This window comes from Pteropus alecto, unplaced genomic scaffold (genome assembly GCF_000325575.1).
Source record: "Pteropus alecto unplaced genomic scaffold, ASM32557v1 scaffold12, whole genome shotgun sequence".
Classification (NCBI taxonomy): domain Eukaryota; kingdom Metazoa; phylum Chordata; class Mammalia; order Chiroptera; family Pteropodidae; genus Pteropus; species Pteropus alecto.
Genome location: NW_006432669.1, coordinates 3,061,883 through 3,072,323, shown reverse-complemented (window position 1 = coordinate 3,072,323; position 10,441 = coordinate 3,061,883). Strand labels below are relative to the sequence as shown.

Here is a 10,441-nt window from a genome sequence, read left to right as displayed (position 1 = left end):
GAGAAAAAAGAGAAGACAGACAGGGTGCAGGAGGGAGAACAGATCTCACAACTGTCTCTCCGAGTTTATTTCTTATGCTTCTTTTTATACATAATCTGTTCCTTTGTGTATCCCAAGATAACATAATAAAAGTAACATCCTGAAGATCCAGGTACAATCGACACTTCCTTTGACACTCCATTCGACACTCCCTTTGACACTCCCTTTGTCTATACTTAATCTTCTTCCTGGAATTCCACAGAAGCAGCCTTTTCCCTTTTTTTTATGCAAGCAGGCCTCCCGAGATAATCCATGCACTCTTTTGAATTTTGGGAGCTTTAGCTCCCTACAGCATCTGTTAGATTACTTGACTCCGTTATATCTGGATCTCTGTTCTGTTCTCTCAAATGGCTTCTAATTCTTTGTCTTCCCATTATGGCTGTCTTTCTGTGTCTGTTTCCATGTACTAAGCAACGCTCCTACGTCTCCCGGTCTTATTATAAGTGTGGATTCGTGAAGTAGGTGTCTAGTGGCACAGTCCTGAAAGGGGTTCAGCTGTAGGCCAAATTTAGCCCAAGCCTCTAACCCTCTGGAGCCACTTGTTAAGATTCAGCAAGCAATCCACAGATGCTGTGCTTATAGTTGCCCCAAAAGGCCACACCAGAAACTGAGGCCAGCTGCCTCCTCCAGTATGAGTCTCAGCAAGAAGCACCTGACTCGCTGAGGATATACCAGGATGTGTCTTGGGTGGGGCTGCAAGTTGGGGGAGGCAGGGTTTCACGGAATCCTCTGGGTGGAGCGATGTTAGTTATCCACTTTGATGACATCACGGCTATGGTGGTGCTGTGTCTGTGCACTGGGAGAGGGGAGGGCTCAACAGGGAACAATGCATACTGCCGGCACTTCTGTACCGAGCGGGTCTTGCCTTGGCCGTCACTCCGACAATATCTCCCCGTAAGTCTCTGGTGCCCCCTGGGCGCAGCCGAATCGGCACTGGTGCTCAGAGTGAGCAGGTCCGTCACCGCGAAAACCCGCTTGCGAACATGGCACCTTTAAGAGGAGTCTGCCACTACCACTACCACTGCCACGACCACTCAGCTGCTCAAGACTGGACAGCCCCGCGTCCTTGCCCCATCCTACCTGCTGCCGTTGCAGGGTGATTTCTTGGATTTCTGCCTAGTTATATGACTTGTTCATCCCAGGCGATTTTTCCTTGCTGCTGCTCCTTGTTTCCATCGCAACTTTAGTTTGATCTCCAGAGGGATGAACAGAGCCTCTATTATCTATGCCATTTTTTTTTTCCTCCTGTACTTAATTTCCTTTGGCTTCAGTTTCTTCAGTTCTAAGACAGGATAACGATATGGCAGGATTTCTCAATCTTGGCACTATTCACATTTTTGGGGCCGGAAAATTCACATTGTGGGGGACTATCCAATGTATTATAGGATGTTTACCAGTATCCCTTACCTCTGCACACTGGGTGCTAGTATCATCTTCTCTAATTACGAGAACCAAAAATGTCCCTAGATCCTGCCAAATGTCTCCTGGAGGACAAACTGCCCCAGTAAGAGAACTATTGAGATATGGCTGCTTCTCGGGGTTGTTTTGAGGATTAAATGAAGTAACAATAATGATGCAGTGTTTGGGATGTAATAAAAATTGGATAATTAGTTATCATAAGAATGTCTGGTGGACAAATTTTAGAAAAATAAATTTAATACAAGTGTTTTTTCATATTTTGTACTTTTGAACTTGTGTCAAATTACTTCATGTGCATATGCTAGCTCGCGATGTTGCTAATCCTAAACAACTCTTGTCTTGTGTCACCCTTCACATTCTCCTCAGCCTACGTTTTAACTCCAACCTTTGCTGTGGTGACCAGCTGTACACAGTGTAACCTCAGCTGCACTGTACATCTCTCACTTCTGTCCCAGGGCTTTCTTGCTGTAGCAGGATACTCACATCTGCTCAGCCATTCTGACACAGGAACAATTCTCAAAGTGTGAGGTAGCTAACACATAGTAGGGGCAACCTTTGGCCAGTATGGGGTGGAAAATGGTGGATAAGTATTCCTCCTTCCATCCATTGGGCAGGTGATTTTGAGACGCATTCTGTGGCTTCACAGAGGGTCCTCATAGGACCAAGTATCTTACCTCACAGTGGTGATCAGCTTGATAGTGCATCCTTAGTTTGACTTCATCCTTCCATGTTACACTCTTCACAGTCCCTCTCTACCATTCCTTGCAATCATTTCCCAAAATAATTTTCCTGTATTCAAGCCCTTATCTCAGATTCTATTTTGGAGAGAACCTAGACTAGCACAGTTCAATAAGAAAATACAGTATTCACTCATTGAAAATATATTTCATTCCTACTATGGTCCCAAGCATTGGTATGTGAATTTTATCAATGAGGAAAAATACAATTAAAAGACTTAACTCATTCTGCAAGTCAGCTGTAAAATCAGTTTTTCAGTAATTCGGTCCAGTAGCTGTATCTTAAATTTTTTAATGATTTTTATTAGGAAAACCTGTAAATAATGACAACCTATAAGTGCAGACATGTTCAGATCAACTAATTCGTTCAGTATCCATGGTTCCTACTTGTACCAAATTAATTCCCCAGGCACAAGTATAGATAGTAAAATACTTGTGAAATTAGTTCATCAATGGTGTTGTCTTCTTTGGACCCTATTTCAACAATACTTACTGGATTAATTTTGAATAGTCTTATTTTTTAACTTTTATTTTGAAATATATCACATTTACAGAAAAGTTACAAGACTAGCACAAAGAACTTTTCACCAAGATGCACTGGTTAACATTTTGAAATATTTGCTTTATCATTTTCTCTCATTCCATATATATTCTTCTGACCCATTTTAAAGAAGTTGTAAACATCAAGCCCTTTAATCCCCTAATATTTTAGTGTGCATTTGTTAAGAACAAGAATATCTTCCTATTCTCTTATATAACAACACAATCACAAAATTAACAAGGATAAAACACTATTGTCTAACCTACATTCCATATTTAATTCCACAATTGTCCCCAAATGTCCTTTAAAGTAATTTTTTTTCTTGTCCAGAGTACACTTAGGTCAGGATAATTCATCAATTTGGCTGTCATGCCTCTTTAGTCTTCTTTAATCTGTAACATGAACAATCTTGCTCTCTCTCTTTTTTTTTTAATAAATTGTGAGAAATATGTTAGAATGGCCAGAGAAGGAAAAATTCCCATTACGCACTACATGTTAACTATTTAACCACTGTAATGGAAATTTTTCCAAATATATTATCTGTCTCCTGGTCTGTAGTAGATGCTCTAAAAGTCAATTAACTCCTTCTGGAGACCTGAACATAGTAGCATTGACTATTCTGTGCTGCAGAGGTGTATCAGAGGTATATCTACACACACTCCCATTGTGCTCCAGAAAAGGATTTAATATTACTTACATATGTACAAAATACAATAGAGGAAAAATGGTTACAATGGAAAGCTTCTTTCTTCCCTAGTTCCTCCCTACTTCTCTAGCTATTAGGTTTGCACTTTCCTCGCCCAAATGTTTTCTTTCCCTTTCCCTGGGAAAATCGATCCACATCCAGCAGGAAGTCCCAACCCAGAGACCACAGGGTGAATTATTGCTTTCTTTGGTCCTAAGTACTTTTACCTTGGTGGGTACCTTCTTTAATTAAAACAATATTAAAAGTTATATCTTACGACTTAGTGGTGTGAAAATGAATATATTTTAGATACCACATATAAATGAAACTGTACAGTATTTATCTTTCTCTGTCTGACTTAATTCACTTAGCATAATATCTTCTAGGTGCACCCATGTTGCCATGAATGGCAAAATTTCATTCTTTTTTTTTGTGGTGTAATATACCACAAGTTCTTTATTCATTCATAGAAACAGAGCCCAAAGGGATGGTTACCAGAAGAGAGGGGATGGAAGAATGAGTTAAAACAAGGTGAAAGAGAATAAAATCAATAATATCGTGGTAAGTTTTCACAGTGACAGATGATTAGTAGAATTAATGGGGTAATCACATTGTAGGGCATAAAAATGTCCAATCACTATAATATATACCTGAAATTAATATAACTGATATCATATTATATACCAACTATACTTAAATAAAAAGTAATTTACTAACCTCAACAAAATAAAAAATGAATATATTTATATTATATTAAATCATTTTCTTCTACCTAAAAATTTCTTTCTCTTCTGATTTTAAAAGAAATTAAAACATTTTCTTTCAAGTACTCCCAAAAGTATTGTGGGTCTTAGGCACTGTGCTTACTGTGTCTAATGCATAAAGCAGTCCTGCTCTCACCCTCACATGCATTTCCCAAATTGAGTGATATGATGTGGGAGCATACTCAGGAGCTATAACAAGAAGGTCAGGGATGGCCCCTGACTTCAAGTCCCCGTGGAAGTGTGCCGAAGGTACCTGAGGGTGGATCCCAGGCTCAGGATCGATAGCCAAGGGTAGATGAGGGTCTCCAGGTGAGATTTTCTTTGTGTTGGTCCCCTCTGTTTTAGTTGCAGGTATGTCCACTTATTTAATTATGGAACCTGTTAGAGCAGCACATATATTATTCCTAGGGACAGGTATAATATGGGTAGGGGAGTCTACGGCCATGCCGCCCTGAGCAAGCCCAATCCCGTCTAATCTAGGAAGCTAAGCAGGGTCAGGCCTGATTAGTACTTGGATGGGAGACCACCAAGGAAGACCAGGTAGGCATAAAAAAAAAATGACCAGGTGCTGTAGGCATAAAAAAATAAAAAATAAGGGATTGTAAGCTGATAAGTTCCTTGCAGTCTGTGAGGTCAATCAAGGGTTGCCTCGCCTAAAAAAAAAAAATAATAATACAATAATAATACAAGTGGCAGGGTAGCACCGCCTAAACTCTTACTGGGAAAGGAAATAGTTCCTTAATTAGCAAAGCTCTTCCTCCTCCCCTGCAAGTTAGTATGTCTCCCATTATTGTGTGGGGTTGCCTTTGGTTTCCAGCTCTACCCTGGAGCCTACCAGAATAAAAAATGAAATTGTAATCTCTAAGCTTTGGCTGCTCACTGGTTACCCCAAGGAAGAGCTCCAAATTTATGACTCCGGTAAGGATTGAATTAAAGCTTTTAATTTTCTCAGACTGGAGGTTGAGATGGAGGGATATAGTTTATTAGCAACTCTATAAGGTAAAGGAGCATTACCAGGAGTCTGTTAATGCTTGAGATTTACAAATTTAGAGCTGTCAACTTCAATCTGAAGAACTGAGAATATAAGCCTCCTAAGTGTTCAGTGGGCTCAGTTCCCACTCACTCCCCTAGGGAACTCATGCCTCAAATAATTCTGCCCCCAATATGCCCTATTGTCAGACTTGACGCTCAAAGTCTGGTCTTCCTAAATGGAGTTATGATAGCTGAGATTTTTTTAGGGTGATACAATTCAAATTTGGTAAGATTCCAAGTAACCAAGTCTAATCTTGTTTTAGCCTGATACTGTGGTAATATTCACTAGGCAAAGAGAATGTTCCTGGTACACAATGGAGTTTACATTGAAGGGAAAAGTGGGTGATGTTCTGAGAGTGCACCCCAGCTCCAACGGGACTGTTCTGCTCTAATTTGTTTTACACATTGGGGTTCCACACACAATTTTGTTTGAAAACTAGGTTCTGTCCCTGAAAAAAAAAAAAAGTGTAAAAGCCGCACATATAGGCTTTTCTCTTGCTTTTGGGCAAGAAACCACCTAAATAATCCTATATGAAGCTCAAAGATTTAGAACAGCAATATTCCATCCACCTGAACTCAGATCGTGCACAATGAAGACAATAGCCTTGGAGTCTGAGAGAATCAACCATAGCTCTGCAGTAAGGAGCTCTGTGACTTTAAACAAGTAACTCAGCCTCTTACTTATCTATAAAATGGGATCATAACACTTAACTCACAGGAAGTGTTGTGAAAATGGGATAATGTGTGTGGGAAAGTAGCCAGTTTAGATAATAGGAACGATGAAGTTTGCCTTCTCTGTGCTCTCTTTCCCCCTTAGAGAAACCCATGTACTCTTCCTGTTAATGAAACTTCTTTCCTACCTTATGGTTCAAAACCCATTTTCTGTTATTTAAGCCCCAGCAAAGATAAAAGATGTCAGATAACATTCTGAACAATGAGTCCTCATGTGTTAGAGAAAATTATTTTATTTATTTGGTTACTTGTTTATTTTTTGATTCCTTCCATATGGTTCTACCATGGGAATGTGAACTTTGTGTGTTTGCTACTTTATCCCCAGCAACTAGTCAGGTTCCAGCACTTGGCAAACTATTTGTTGGATAATTAAAGATGTTTGAAGACCATGAGAAAATTCCCCTTAGTTTTGTCTTCTCTGCTTTATGTTGTCTTATTGTTTCACACTTCTCCATAAAGAAATTTTTTTCAACTCTTTAATCATCTTTCCCAAATAACTCAGCAATTCTGAAAGCAGGATACTAGTTAAAAGAAGACAAAATCGTTATTCTGATGCATTATGACACATAGAAATAAACTTGAATCTTGCTTATTTAATTCAACTTGCTCACTGCTTAGAGTCTAGGTCCTAGACTAATATACTTAATAAACAAAGTAAGATATTATAACCATAATCCAAAGAGAATGCAAACAGACTTTCAAGCAGAATGGCAGGTTGCTAAAATTAATGTCTACATAATTGTAGTTTATGGCATATACTATGTACTTACAGAATTACTGGGCAATAAAAGACCTTGATAAATGTTTGAAGAAGGAACAGAGTAGTGTATGACTAATTTCCAAATGAGCTATATAATATTTTTTATTATTTTATTATGAAATAATGAAAAAAGTTTAGAATTTTATTAGTCATTGCAGAGGATTGCTGGCAAATAAAGTGTGTTCAGATAGAACAAAGCAGATGTAATGAGTAAAGACATTCATTCCTTTTGGCTGCAAAGGGAGTTTAGCTGTTAAGACTGGTGAGAAAAATAAATATAATATAGAAAAGTATAAAAAGAAAAAAAGAAAATGAATTTGTTAATTGGAAACTTTTTAAGTGGCATCTGAATTACTGAAGATTTTCTATTTAATTATGTATAGAGTATAATAAATAGATATTCATTTAAAAGTGTAACTCAGAAAAATACTGCAGGCAAAGTGTTTATGCCCTGAAAACACAAAGAGACACATCATTACGTGGAAATAAAGAGGAACTTTGTAGTCAGTCCTACTGATTTGCTTTACAGATTGAGAATTAGAGAGCAAAGCTACCTGCGCTGCTATGAGCTAATCACTTTAATCTCTCATATGAGTCAATAAAAGAATAAATGGACTTGCCTGTTTATTTGTATTGGGTAGTCTACTCTAGGCTTCCTAAGAGTCCTGACCCAAAACATCAGTATAATGTAAAACCAAGGATAGCATCATGCAAAGTTGGCACATTGACCTTTTTTAGTTCCTGGGTAAGAATATCTAAAACCATTTCCTTTTCAATTTATCAAGTAAAAGGACAGCATTGTCAGACATTTAAACAATAACATAGAAGAAGACGAATGTGGAGGTAACCACTAAGCCAACAATTTCTTCTTATTTCTTAGAACATAAAAACCTGAGAGAATACGGTTAAGTGGCATAGGTCAAGGTATAAACTTAAATAACCAAATTCTTACCATATGGATCCAGCAGTGGCATTCACTGGTATTTAACCAAAGGAATTAAAGACTTCCTACACATAAACTTGCACATGGTTGTTATAGCTGCTTTATTCATAATTGCCACAACTTGGAAGCAACCAAGGTGTCCTTCAATATATGAATAAATAAACTGGTATATCCAGATAAAGGAATAGTATTCAGTGCTAAAAAGAAATGAGTTATCGAGCCATGAAATGATATGGAGGAACCTTAAATGCATTTACTAAGTGAAAGAACCCAATCTGAGAAGGCTACATACTGTATTCCAACTCTATGGCCTTCTGGAAACAGCAAAACTATGGAGACACTAAAAAGATCAGTGATCTCCAGGGCTTATGGGAGTGGGCGGAATAAATATGTGGAACAGAGGATATTTAGAGCAGTAAAACTACCCTGTATGAAACTGTAATTGTGAATATATGTCATTATATATTTATCCAAATCCACAAAACGTACAACACCAAGAGTGAAACCTTATGTAAACTATATAGACTTTGAATGATTATGACATGTCAGTGTAGCAAATATACCATGCTGGTGGGGGATATTGATAATGGGGAAAGCTATGCATGTATGAAGGCAGGAGATATAAAGGACATTTCTGTAGCTTCCTCTCAATTTTGCTGTGAACTAAAAGTGCTCTAAACTATAGAGTCTAATATATGTATGTATATATATGTATGTATGTATATATTTATATAGTCTAATATATATGTGTGTATATATATAACATATATATGTGATAAAGATCTTATATATAGAATATACAAAGTAATAGAATACTCTTCAGTAATAAAAAGGAACTACTGATACACGTAACTATACTGAAGAGTCTCAAATGCATCATGTTAAAAGAAGCTAGAATGAAAGGTTACATACTACTTAATTTTATTTATGACACTTTAGAAAATACAAACTATAGCAATAGAAATCAGATTAATGGTTGTCAAGAGATGGGGGTGGTGGGAGCTGTATCCAAAGAGGCATGAGGAAAATTGGGGGGGGGTGACGAACTTGGCCACAGAGCTGGTTCCTAGATCCTAAAATGCCATTTATTGGCAGTGCTGCACCACCAGAATCACTGTAGTGAGTTAACTGAACTAACTAAATTTCGTTAGGCTTCAGACATGCAAATGGAATATGTGAACTAAACTCTTGAGACTTCTATCTGGTCAAAAATCTGTAAAAAGAGGAAGAAGCACTGGCAAAGGCCATGTCTCCTCTTTGAAATTTCTGGGCAAACTAAACTAACTTATTCAATGATTTCTCTCCCTTTTAGGGAACACTCTAAAAGTTTTAGCCTCATTTTCAAGGCTCTTAATTATCAGACCCTGCTCTCTTCTCCAGAATCACCTCTTACCCTTCTTACCTCCCACTCCTGCCCCCAGCACACCTTTGTCTTCTAGTCCAGTTCCTCTAACCTACCATTTTCTCTCACACATATGAGCTTTTGCCCGTGCTAATTCCTCTTAAATAGATATCTCTTATACTCACCTCTAATGTGTACTGGTAACTCCTCTTCATACTTAAGACTTGAGATTCACAAAACATTGCCTCTAGATCAAGGACACCTTCCCTAATCTCCACTCACTATCCATACCCGAGCTGAATTAGAAATCCCTTATCTATGCTCCCATTACACTCCACATATTCCTTTGCCATGACTCTAATCAAGCAACTTGAAAATTTTTGCTTCATTTGTCTGCGCCATTGCAGGACCCATGACTTTCACCTCTGTATCCACAGAATCTAGCATAATATCTATTATGTATAAACATATATTGATTAAATGAATGGCTGACTGGATTTTTGGATGCATGTGGATGGATGAATGATGGATGAATAGGTAAAGGCTATAAGTATGTGAAAAGCATTCTGGGAACTATAAACTTATGTCTCTGTGTTTCTTGTGCATTGATAAATCTTAATGACTTACCGACTGATTTGGATTTCTACTTATTCTACCAACTGTTTCCAGATATGTAATTTATATGGATAAAGTTAGATTATAATAGCTGTAGAAGACAATATATACCAGGTTGGAGGGGACTCAAATATTTTAGCATTGGTTGGTTGTGGATCCCTATATGACAGCACCAGTCAGGACATACAGGCTTCAACAAACATCAAGATGACTAAGCAAATCAGACTAGGCAAAGTTTCTACACTTTTCATCATGATTTCAATTTGATCATAGTTCCAGAGGCCCAGATTTAATTTCACATATAACATCAAATAACTGAAATAAAGCTATAATTCTTCCTATTCTGTATTGAGGAAAAGGAGAAGTGACAGGAATGGGGAGGGGAAGATACGCTTTGCTGAGAATTAGTTGGGGGTACACTAGGGTTAGATAAATGAAACAAAAAGTAAATTTAAAAATTAACTACACATAAGGGAAAACCCTAAAATAAGAGAGTATTTTTAATATGTACTTTTGGCATAACAATGGTTTCTTCCAAATTCTTTTAAATTTAATAAGTTGGTACAATACACAATTCAAGTAATATAAGTAAGCACATTAACGTGGTATGGAAAAAAAGCAAACAATTTGTCAAGCTGTTATTCTTAACATAGTATTGAAAGTCAGTGTAATACTTTGAATTCTGGTCATTGAAATAACTATTGCCCAAATTTTATCATAGCTTCTAGTTATTTCTGTTCTATTATTAATAAAACTATTAATCATAGAAACATAATTCTAGAACAAAGACAATTTTGCTATGAACGTAATTCCAGAATAATGATACTTTAAC

General features: G+C 37.3%; 1 pseudogene; it reads right to left on the bottom strand.

The window, feature by feature from the left end:
• The window catches only part of LOC102892163, a 13,144-nt pseudogene extending 3,797 nt beyond the window's left edge, over window positions 1-9,347 (bottom strand).
• Between the last annotated feature and the right edge of the window lie 1,094 nt (window positions 9,348-10,441).